The sequence below is a fragment of the Mauremys reevesii genome, linkage group 27, assembly GCF_016161935.1.
Source record: "Mauremys reevesii isolate NIE-2019 linkage group 27, ASM1616193v1, whole genome shotgun sequence".
NCBI lineage: Eukaryota > Metazoa > Chordata > Testudines > Geoemydidae > Mauremys > Mauremys reevesii.
The window spans coordinates 5,757,964-5,769,991 of record NC_052649.1 but is presented as its reverse complement, the minus strand read 5'-3'; positions in this window follow the sequence as shown (position 1 = coordinate 5,769,991).

Below are 12,028 nucleotides of genomic sequence, written 5' to 3'. Positions count from 1 at the left end.
AGGGCGTGGGTGTGCTGTGTGTCCCCCTGCACATTTCCATCAGGGGTGTCATTCTGCACCATGAAACACTGGCGGGGGGAGGGGAGATTTTTAGCAGAAGTATTCGGCAGTTTTCATGGGTGCAGCTGTCACCCCTCCCGTCACACGCTCATTGTCAACACCTTACAAAGTTAGTCGCCCCTTCCATGGCTGCACTGTTCCAGGGGGAAAGAGAGTCGCAAGACACAGGGTAGATGTTTTACGAGACAGATTCCTACCGAGATTTCAGTGGCATGTGCTGCTGGCCTGGGCATCTCCGAAAGGTCTCGCTAAACACCCTCTCATTTACACCCCAGAAATCTCTCTCGTTACTTTCCGGGAAGAGAGCTCTGCTTTTGGCCGGGATTCTGCCCTTGCACGACTGGAGCTGAGTGACAATGTTGGTTTCGGACACAACCCTCGGTTGCAGCTTGACTGTTACCTCGGCAGGCGTTAGTAAAGCCCAGAATCACGCCACTGTGTTGTGCCACTGATTAATAGGCAAGAACTCCCCAATGAAGTCAGAGAAGGAGCTCTGCTTTAAAAAAGGGGGCTTGATTAAAAACCCATGTGGAGACAGTCGATGAGATCGTTTCACTCAGGATGGGCTCCCTACAATATCCTACCCAGTTTCCTCCAGTCCAGCCCAAACCCGCAGACTGTTGCATACAGCAGAGCACAGGAGTATGGGGAAACTGAGGAAGCAGGCAGCCAACCAATCCCTTTACGGTTGCCTTCTGGGTTAAAATCAATCAATCGATGGTCATTAGGTCGCTTTACAAATAGCCCCGCGTTGCAGGAGGAAAGGGGCGTGCGCTAACCCTTGTATAAAAGCCCTAGGTAGATGTTCTCCAAAGAAACTTGAGGCAGGATGATTTGGGATCTTGGCTTGTCCTCGGGGTCAAAATATTAGTCAGCACATCAAAGCAGGCTCTTCAAGAGAGGAGCGTCCTTAAAACAGAGCTCACTGATGTTTTGGGAGTAAAAAGAGCTAATTCCATGGGACCTGATCTTCAGAAGAGCCCAGTTGTTGTTTAAGCACCCGTTTTTGAAGAGCTCAGTACATTGGGGCCTGAATGCTGTTGAGAATCAGGCCCTAAGTAAGAGTTGAGCTGCTTTGAAAATCTGACCCCTCAACGGTGGGTGATGAGGACTTGAAAAATAGGACTCTGCACTCTGTCCTGCAGGCCACAGCCCTTTAAATAAAATCAATGGCAAATTAGGAAGTAATGGGCCACCAAATTCCATTGTGACAGAGGGAGCAAATCAGTCTGAAACCTGTCACATACTCAGGTGGTTTTCTCCATATTGTGTACAAAAAAAAAATTGTGGTTCTGGGTTGTAGACTTCTACTAAATCCAAAATTACTTGTTGTGACCCTCTGCAAACTGGAGCTCAGAACAGAAAAATGATGAATACATATTTTAAAAAAGACCTAGTCATTCTCAACACTAATATGACACTTTTCATCCTCAAAGCTCCTGGTAAGGATTAATTGGCTAAGCCTCACAGCGCTTCTTTTGAAACGGGGGAGTAGTATAATCTCCATTAGGCTGAGAGGGGAAACTGAGGCATGGAATTATTCCGCGAATTGGGTCAAGATTACAGAGATGCGGTCTCAAAAAGCCGCTGCCGTTTGGGTTCGTACGGCTGGCACCCGGGGGAGGGGGAGATTCGATTTGTAAATAAGAAAAATCAAGATTTGTTTTGATCTGAATTGATTCCCCTTACACACATTCAGTTAGACAGAACAACACTCTTGTCCCTCTAACCTCATTCCTGGAACAACTAGATACCCTCAGTCCTATTGGGACATACCCGAGGAGGGGCCAGTTTGTGCGATTTTTAATCAAGCTCAGCTCCTTTGCAAGACAAAGGACTGGCCTGGTGGTTAATTCGGTTAATTCTAGAGTCCTCTGATTTTCCTATTTAAACGGGGGGTCACCCTCCAGTTACACAGTGCAGGGCATTCACCTCCCTGGGCATATTTCACGTCTGCAGCGTAGGTGTGACATTTCAACACACTGAATAGAAACCAGCCTTTTGTTGTTATGTATCAGCAGAAGCCCACTCATCTCACCGCTGCTCCTTATGAAACCAACAAAAATACATGGCACATCATTGACTATCCCTGTGTAAGACAAGTAACCCCACAGTCCCGCTCTTTTTCTTATTGCCATTCTGCAAGTTTTGTTTTTTTTTCTTACCATGGGAAGATTGAGTAGAATTAGAGGCAATTTAAATGCACGTTTGGTGCTTAAAACCTGTTCCCATTGAAGTCAAAGGAAAAATCCCTTTGCTTTCAATACTTCAGAACCCTACATGGGGACGGTCATTACCTGCCAGATGAAGGCTGCTTGATTTTCATGGTTCCATTGGACACTTTCTGAGCAGACCATTGCACAGAGATGCATAATTGCACCCCAGTTTAAGAACTCTTAAGTCGCCTGGAGACAGGTTGTTAACAAGTTTGTTTAAAAATAGTTGCTAACATTTCCAATACAGAGATTGCTGTTGATCTATCATAATCAATCTTATCAACTCTCAATCCACACACACATAAATACGACATGTATGCATAGACACAGATAGCTAGACAGACTGACAGAGATGTGTATGTAGGTAGATACTTATATTACCACATATATACAAACACACATATATAGAAGGAGAAAAAATATTATTTCTATACTCCCAGCTAAATTCTTCAACATGCACAGAGAGGTGATTATTTGACTGAAGATCTGGTTTACATGTCCTTATATCTATAACGATCTATTAAAGATTAATTAAAATTAAGATCTGATTAAGATTAGCATCAACTCCTGTGTTCTCTAGATGCAAATTACACGGGTCTGTGTGAACCAAGCAACACAAACTACCGTTCTTTGCTTCATCTAATTCATATTAATTTGAGTTACAGTATTTTATTTGCAACTCAGGAGCTCAGGGCCAATATCAGTTTTAGATCGATCGATCTGAAATTGGGATTAGTTCTGAGTTCCTGATCTATCTGTCCGTCCTTCCACGTGTCTATGCAAATATCCGCAGTGGACTAGATAGATTCCATAACAAATATGTCCATGTCTATGGCTTGCTAGGCACACAGTGTGCGCACGTACAAAGCAACTCTTTGATTCACCCTTTAGAATTGCTCTGTATATTTTCCTAGCAGGAGGCTCCCGCAGAGCATCCGTTTCCCATTCCACCAGGGCCCAAGAAGAGTGAACAGCCCCACGGCCTCGAGACGAATGGCGCGTGATTCCAATCAAATGCGCTTTGCCCGCGTCCGCGCTTAGTTATTCCTCAGCCAAGTTTTTATTTCAGAGCGAGGGTGAAATTAAAAAAAATATATGAAAAAAAAGTAGAACGCAATGCGTGTATCTCCATTGTGTTACCTTTGGATTCTCCTGGTGCCTTTAGTATGGATCCTGGTTGCAGAATGGGATTGGCCCAAGGGATTTAGGCTCTGATCCATGTTTGCACACTTACGCACGTGCTTAACTTTACTCGCAGCGGTAAGCTTAAGCACGTGCGTAAAGGTTTGCGGGATCGGGGCTTTAGACAGTATGTAGAAAACGTGTTTATGTGCTCAGAGCAGACACACGCATACACACACACACACACCTACTTGGATAACTCACTCTGTCTGGGAGACAGGCTGCAATAACAGGAGATGACAGATCCATTTTTTCGTCTGGGCTTTATTTCCTGAGTATGTTGCTGCCTATTTAGATTAATTTTGACCTCGTTGCTTTCTTATATACGGATTTCTTTCTCTTTCAATTCGCCTGCTCCTGGAACCTTACCCAGATTCCGTACTGACTGAAACATATTATGGGCCCGATCCTGAAATCCTGATTCAGAGAAAAACTCCCACGGAATTTTGCCTGGATATGAACTAAGAAATGAAGCCCCTAATTAAACACAATTAAGAGCCCTTTTTATTTATGAAGTAGATTCTGTTCTATCCATTATATCCCTCCAGAGGGAGCGGTCAGGGAGATCAGGAAGGAGATATAAGTACATTCAAATATTTTTTCTAATTAAATAAACACTCACACAGACGATTAAGGAAGTATATAGAATACATGATTTTTCCCCATACAGAATGGGAAGTGTGGTATAGATGCAAATAACAAAGGTTTATTTAAAATTGAGTTTGACAGAATAATTATTTGTAGATACAAGAGGAAGATGGGTCAAGGTGAATGATATCTTGCGCCTATGAGGAACCAGATCTCTCTGTGATTTACACACACCCCTCCACGTTGAGTGAAATCCTTGCACCAGTTAAGTAAGTGGGAAAATCTCCCACTGACTTCAGTGGGTCAGGATTTCAACCCTAGTGTTTGTTTCCACGGTGTTAGTAGCCAAATCCAAATCTTGTCTTCTCTCACACCGGTGTCAATCCGGAGCACTGTAAGGAAAGCTGGAAGAATCTGTCCCAGAGAAATTGGCATATTCTCCTCCTGCTTGTGGTAAACAGGATATGAAAGAAGTGACCCGATGCTCATCCTGGAGACCGTATAGCAAATATTTCCGAGACAATCCTTGAAAACTAATTCCTGCGAGAACCTTGAACAATTGAATGCACACACTCACAAGGACACACACGCACATCAAACATCAACGCACACAAATCATCGACTCTGATAGACAGCCCATAAAACACACGCCCAAACATACACAAAACACCTCAGGCAGACACAGAAATATACACACACAACACAGAAACACAAACACACACGCAAAATCCCACACAACACACCACCATACCCCTACTCCTCCCATCACACACCCCATTAAGAAAGTCCCCTCAAAGCTCATGAATGGTATTGGACTCTTTGAGACTCGGTGGGAAAGTCTGAGAAAGGATCTTCGGTGGCTTCTCTTGCTTCTGATAGCTGAAGCATCGAAGTCATTAATTCTTCATGCATTGGCCTTGTTGTTTCCCTCCCAAATTAAGAGAGAGATCAAATATATCCGCCTCTTACTATCCACCTTAATGGGCTGTTTTTTAAATTCACACGTTCTTCCTTTTCAGCCAGCAGGCAGCAGGAGTGAGGAACAAAGCGGACTAGCAGCAGCCACTCGCCTTACAAAAATAGAGCCATATTTAGTAAGAGGAAGCGCCGGTTCCAAGAGGTGCCGGCTCTTGGACCCTGATTGGGTGGAAGGCTGCATCGGCGATCTAAATTCAGCCAATGGGCTCCTGCGATTGAATGCGCATTTTGCCAGCAAATAGGGGAATCCTGGGCAGAGAGATTAGGGAACCGAACAAAAAGCAGTTCTGCTCGTTTATGATGTTTTTTAGTGAGTGACAGAGCCACAACAGGAATTAGTTGGTTGGGAGGGGGGAGATAGGCAAAAATGATGCATATAGATACACAAAGATGTGTTAAATATATCGTGTCTCGTAATCTGAGCTAGTTTTCTGTATAGACAAATACATAGCTAGATAATGTTATATACACAGATACATAAACTTGATGTGTGTGTACTTAGATAAATATCTGTTTGATAGATAGATACATACATATGATGTACACACACGTTCCTTTTCTATATATGTGTGTGTGTATATAATAATGTACTATATATTGTAGACATCAATGAAAGCAACTGAGAATCTTGACGATCCACCTGCAAACATTTGTGTGTGCATAGGTATAGCGAGATGATTAGAGACAAGCAAACATGTTGTAACATGTAATTGTCTAATTGTAGCTATTTGTCCATCTAGCTAAACTGGATTGGAAAACAATGATGTACATAGATACACAAAGATGTGTGTGCGTGGACATTATAAATATAGTTGTGTTTCATGTAACCTGAGCTTGCTTTCTGTGTAGACAGATATAGAGCTAGATAATGTTATATACACAGATACATATACGTGGTGTGTATAGATAGATAAGATATATGTGTACAGATAAATATGTATGATGTATATACACACTCACCCTTTCTATATATCATGTGTATATCATATACACACACATCAGATATATTTATCTAAGTACACACATCAAGTTTATGTATCTGTGTATATAACATTATCTAGCTATATATCTGTCTATACAGAAAGCTAGCTCAGATTACATGAGACAATATCTTTAACTTGTGTGTGCATAGATAAATGGATAGTTATGATGTGTGGGTACAGACTCAGAAACACACACACACACACTCCATTTCTATATATGTGTGTATATAATAATGTGCTAGATACAACATACAATATATAATATATACCAGCACCACTTAAAGCAACCAAGGAAGCTTGAAGATCCATCTGTAAACTTTGATAGGTATAATGAGATGATTATATATAAACACACGTGTATGAAACGTGTTTATATCATTGTCTAGTTCTATCTATTTGTCCATCAAACTGGATTAGATGAGATCACACCCACACCCCTCAGCTTAAACATAAGAACATAAGAAAGGCCGTACCGGGTCAGACCAAAGGTCCATCTAGCCCAGTATCTGTCTACCGACAGTGGCCAATGCCAGGTGCCCCTGAGGGAGTGAACCTAACAGGCAATGATCAAGTGATCAAGCTTCCTGAAGGATGATTGCTATTCAGAAGCTGGAGGAGAGCATTAACAAGGAGACTGGCTGGATGGGTGACTTTCCTTCCAGGTTGTCTCTGCCAGTTTGCAGTGATGGGAATAGATCGATGAGGCCGACTTGCCAGAAGCCACCAAAAATGTCGAGTTGGCAAATGAGTGGGACCCTACCAGCCTCTTAGGAGGAAGGACTGGCTTGAATGGATCCTTAGTTCATTTCGCAGCAGGCCACCTGCAGGTGCCAGTGCCTTTGAGATATGACCTCGCAACTGTATGTGGATATGTGTGTAACGGAGAAAGAAAGGTGTGTGTGTGTGTGTGTGTGTGTGAGAGAGAGAGAGAGAGAGAGAGAGAGATTTAAAGATTTCTGTCACCAGATCAGGAAACCCTTGTTTTTCATTTTAATCTCTGTGTTTTCCGTAGGACTTTTCAAAAGAGTCATTAGGGTTTCGTTCCCTTGTCAAATGGTGAACCCTGCCAGGGGGACACTCTCCCAAGCAGCTGGTATAACACCCCATTGGGTTCGGAATAAGCCACTGAGAAGGTTTTCATTTCCCGTTTGGAGCCCTGGGTCCAGAAGAAAGAGGGCCTCGATCCTGCACCCATTGAATCCAATGAGAGTTTTGTCATTTACCTCAATGGGAGCAGGATCTGGCCCGGACATTTGCACATTGGGCAATTGCTTTATTTCGATTTACCTCCTGAACAGGCAGCTGGTGCCCTAAAAGAACCAGAACATGAGAAGTGGAGCATCGTGCCCAGAGGCCACGTGGAAAGGGCTCAGGATTACCTGTGACACCACCCTCCCCGTGTTCATGTCGTGTCCCAGCCAACTTTACGTGCCAGCCAGCTTTTTGCTGAGTCTGGGGTTTCCTGTCTGTCCCGCTGATTTTCTTGATGTTGGCAGGCTGAGCCCAGGTGCATTGTGGGCGGATCTGTACTGTGGGCTTGAACCAAAATCAGACGGGGCTGGGTAGTACTTGTGTATGTGTTAAACATCCGGTCTGCACAGGGAAATATCTGTTCTCAAGGGAAAAAAAAAACAGGAGGACTTGTGGCACCTTGGAGACTAACACATTTATTTGAGCATAAGCTTTAAGATCTTTTTAAAAAGTATCTCACCATCGAGGAAAGTAGACTCCAAAGACCGCGTATCGGCAAGGATCCCAGGCAGAGCTTTAATTCAGACTGACCCATGCTCACCTGAACGCGAATCTGTTTCCGAACTGCCCTCTCATTAAAGCAGGATGCCCTTAAACAACGTTACGGGGCGACAGCGTTGTGATGTGTTTCCTGTCCCCACGTGTACCCTGGTTTAGAACTATCATCTAACCGGTCTAACTTGGTCGGTAAAGAAAGAAAAAACCAAACCACTGCCTATAAATTGAGGGGTTGATACTTAAGTCGCTTTAGCAAGAGGTAAGGAATGTGCGTGCGTGGCATGTTCACGCCTGTGGGATAACGCCTGTATATTTATATACGATGGACACAGGTTTGTGTACACCCAGATACAGCTCTGCTCTATGAAATATTCATAGAGGCAACAAGGGAAAACAGTATCGTTAGCCTCCCCATCTCTCCTCTGACTCCCCGCTCCCTCCGACCAGTCTCCGACCCCTGTTTTCCGAGTGACAGCGGAAGGGGAAAACAGCTGTCACCTAGCTACGATGTTTTGATGTTTGTTTCCTTGCTTGTTTATTTCAGTGAATTTGTTTATTTCATACAAACTCTCTGGGCCCCGCCCCCTTGTTCTCATCCGCTGAGGTTCTCAAGGGAAGGCACTGGTAGGTTTGCCTCGGTGGAAAGTTCAGGGTTGGGGCAACCAACCCCCACTTTGTCCCGCTGCTCCTGCTTCTCTTCGCGGACTTTCATACCTCCCAGGATCTGGCCAAATGCCTTTTGCAGATCTCTCTCTCTCCCCTCTCCCACTCCCTCCCCCCATGCATCCCATCCCAGCACCTCTCCCTGGAAGAAGACATTGCAGAGTCGCTTTACGTGCAGCTTCCCATCTCAGGGCACCAGCTCCTCAAACTGGGGAGAAATGACGTGGACAGCAGGACCGAGACTAAAACCTTAGTTCTTGGCTTCTTTCCTGTGCCCAGGGTCTCTGTGTCTGGCGGGGGAAGGGCGTGGGGGAGATGAGAGATCTGGGGATCTTAGCACCTCTCCAAAGTATGGATGGAGTTAAGAAAATAGCAAACTATTTAAAAAACGACTCGCGTTGCTGACCAAAGCCCCCAGGATTCTGGGTTCACGGCACCGCGGAGAGCAGGAGGGGAACCGGCAGATGTGGGACTCTGCTGCCTCTGGTGCCGTCTGAACGCACCCCGCTTACAAATCTCCCTTTGAAAAGATATTTTATGCCGAGCGATTTATACTATGTGGATGCAATTTAATCTGTGTGTGAGAGAGCGAGAACAGACAGTTCCCACATGAGGGAAAATTAATCCATTTAGCAATTTAGGAAAGAAAAGAAAGAAAGATAGATGGGGGTGGAGAGAGAGAGAGAGAGAGATTCACTACAAACATACAAAGCAACCTCTGGTTAGATCCTCAGCGGGTAAGAAAAAATTTTTTATGCCCGTTTACACTAGCTGAGGATCTGCCTCCCTGTGCAGCACACGGGGTGCCTACTGCCGCGTCCTAAAAACGGTGTTGTTTGAAATCAAACTGCAACAAGCGCAGGGCAATTCGGGTCTCTTGGGGATGGGTCTGCCCCAAGCCTGGCGCCTCTCGCAGACTAAGGAGATGGACACCGACTGCAGAGCCCGCTTTCCCTCTTGAGCCGTCTCTGGATCTTTCCTTGGAACCGATTTCTGTTCCGTTCCCCTCCCCAGCGGGGACCCCTCACCCGAACGCCAACCAGCCACCGCAGTCTGTGCTTGTAAAGAACCGAGCCCGATTAAATGCCGTGTTATGTTTTGCTAATTGTGGCGGGGCTGCTAATTGAGATAATGGCCAATCAAGGCATTTCATTGTAAGCGGAGCCCGACTGAATCCCGCGGAGCCTCCGAATTACAACCCCCTCCCCGACACACACGCGTGACTCCACCACACACCAGCTATTTCCCTGGACTCAAGAACTGACTCGGCTAAGACCTCCCAGAGCCTCCTCCCTTTCCCCACCAGCCATCGATGGGGATGGAGGGATGAGGAAGACCCAGAGCCTCACGTCTCTATATAATAATCATAATAATCAATAAAAACCAGACACAGCTTTGGCCAGAGCTCTCGGGGAACCATCCAGCGAGGCAAAAGGAAGCCGTTTTCTGTAGCCCGGGCAGGCTGTGAACAATAAATCACACAGTTAGGGTTTTATTGTCTCGCTTTTCTATCTCCAGCCCGTCGCGCCAACCAGCAGCCTGCATGTGTGTGTGGACTCCAGGGTGCACGATCCAAAGTTACAACCCGATCTGTTCCGAGAGAGCGAATATCCGCGGTAGCGCCTGTGGCTTTAAATTGCAACCAAGGGGCTGCTTTGCATGCAGGTCAGGTGGGTGCGCCAAGCCGCTTGCACGTGGACAACGCACGTGGCAGGCAAGCCCAGTGGCTGAGTGATCTCAAGGCGTGGTGGGGTGGTATTTGCAGGGTCTCTGTAGCCCAGCACAGATTTCAAAGTCAAGGGCGCTTGTGCCAGCAGAGCAGGGGATGTGCGCCTGGGGAAGCGGCTGTTAGACAAACCACGAGCTAGAAGAAGGATTCTGTGTTTCATGAAACGGTCAAGATACACACAGAGAGTCAATGTATTAAAGAAGCCTCCATTCAATGTGCAGCTCCCACTGTGTGGAGAACCGCCCGCCCCCCCCCCAAAAAAAAAGAGGGAGAGAGAGAAAGACTCCACCCCAATAATGCATCTTGTGGATACAACCGAGAAAGTGAACATGACGAGATCTGTATCTTTCTCCGCACGTTTCTTTTCTGGCAACCCCTAGAGACGAACATGATTTTCCACTCTCCCCCCCAAATACTAATGACAGCAATAAAAGGTGCTTGCAGCAGACGCCAGGCTGTTGCGCACCTTGGTTTTTTTTTTCAATCCCACAAGAGATTAATGCTAAAAAAATAACCTACAGTGTCTCTGTTTATTGGGGGGTGGAGTGAATCCGCTAACTTTCTGCGGTCCTATGACCAAAAAAAAGTGTTCTCCTCTATAGTGAGCTGCACATAGATATATGTAAAGGGCGAGAGAGAAATGCATTGGCTTGTTGGTCTCATTAGTTAGACAAATGCAAGAGAAACCTGACGAGAGAGGAAAAGCACCTTTCCTTTAGAAAAACAACAAGGAGTCCGGATTTTGGGGATACAGACTAACACGGCTACCCCCTGAGACCCTTTCCTTTAGGTCACCCATCAGAGCTTAAATGATAACGCCGCTGAATCTAACGACCAGACCTGCAAACCAATGATAATTTTCACAAATAAAATAAGAGGCACGAGCAGTGTATACTACGGATCTGACACAGAGGTCTGATCACAATAGCTTTCCATTTAGCCTGCTTATTAAAATGTCATATGGATGTTGGCACTAGCTTCCTCTTCCCCTCCCTAAACGCATGTGACGTCAATATGTAAATTCCCTTACAAAGATCCTAAAAAAAATCCATCCCACTGATCAGGTGCCATGCCATGATTATTTGTACCGGGGCTAATTTGACAAATGAATTATATTTCCTCCCTTTGCAAGATAAAGAAAGCAGGAGCTGTGGGCTAAAGTAGGTTAGATACTGTTTTGAGATAATTGCTGCCTCAGCATATTATTTCTCTCTGTCATAAGTAAAAGCACGAGAGAATAAAATAAAATAGATGTGAACCAGTTACTTTTAGATTTTAAAGTTTATTAAAGAGTTAGCAACAAATGTATAATTCTATGCAAGTTACTAATCTGGTGGGTTTGGCCAACCAGCAAAAAAATCCTTTGTTATGGAACTGACCTTAATTAAAAAAATATGAGTTTTATTCCGAAGTACTTTCTCGTCCAGAATATGTTCAGGAAAAGGACACAATGCTAGATGGTGGTGCTAGATTCTGCAATCAATCGGGACGTGTCGTTCTAACTTTGCCAACAAAAACTTTCCAGCTCGTAAAATGTTAAAATGTACTCGTGTCAATTTATTTCTTTTTTTTTTTAGGAGTCGCGGGGAGAGGAGTTTGGGGGTGGGGGTGGGGGGTTAGACTTTATTTTCTGAATCTTTGCTTTGTCCACTTAGCCAAAAGAGGTCCCTGCTGATTGCAATAACTTCATGCGTGTGGCTTCATTGCCTCTTGGAAATATACTCCCCTGAACGAATCAATTTTTCCTTCCTCCCACTTTTTTTCCCCCTCTTTTGGCTGCGTTTCTTTTTTAAAGTCTTCTCCCGCCTGAGAGCACCTTGAAGTGCAGAAGAGACTCGATCAAGAGCAACATCAGCAACAGAAAACCTGGCTGCCCAAAT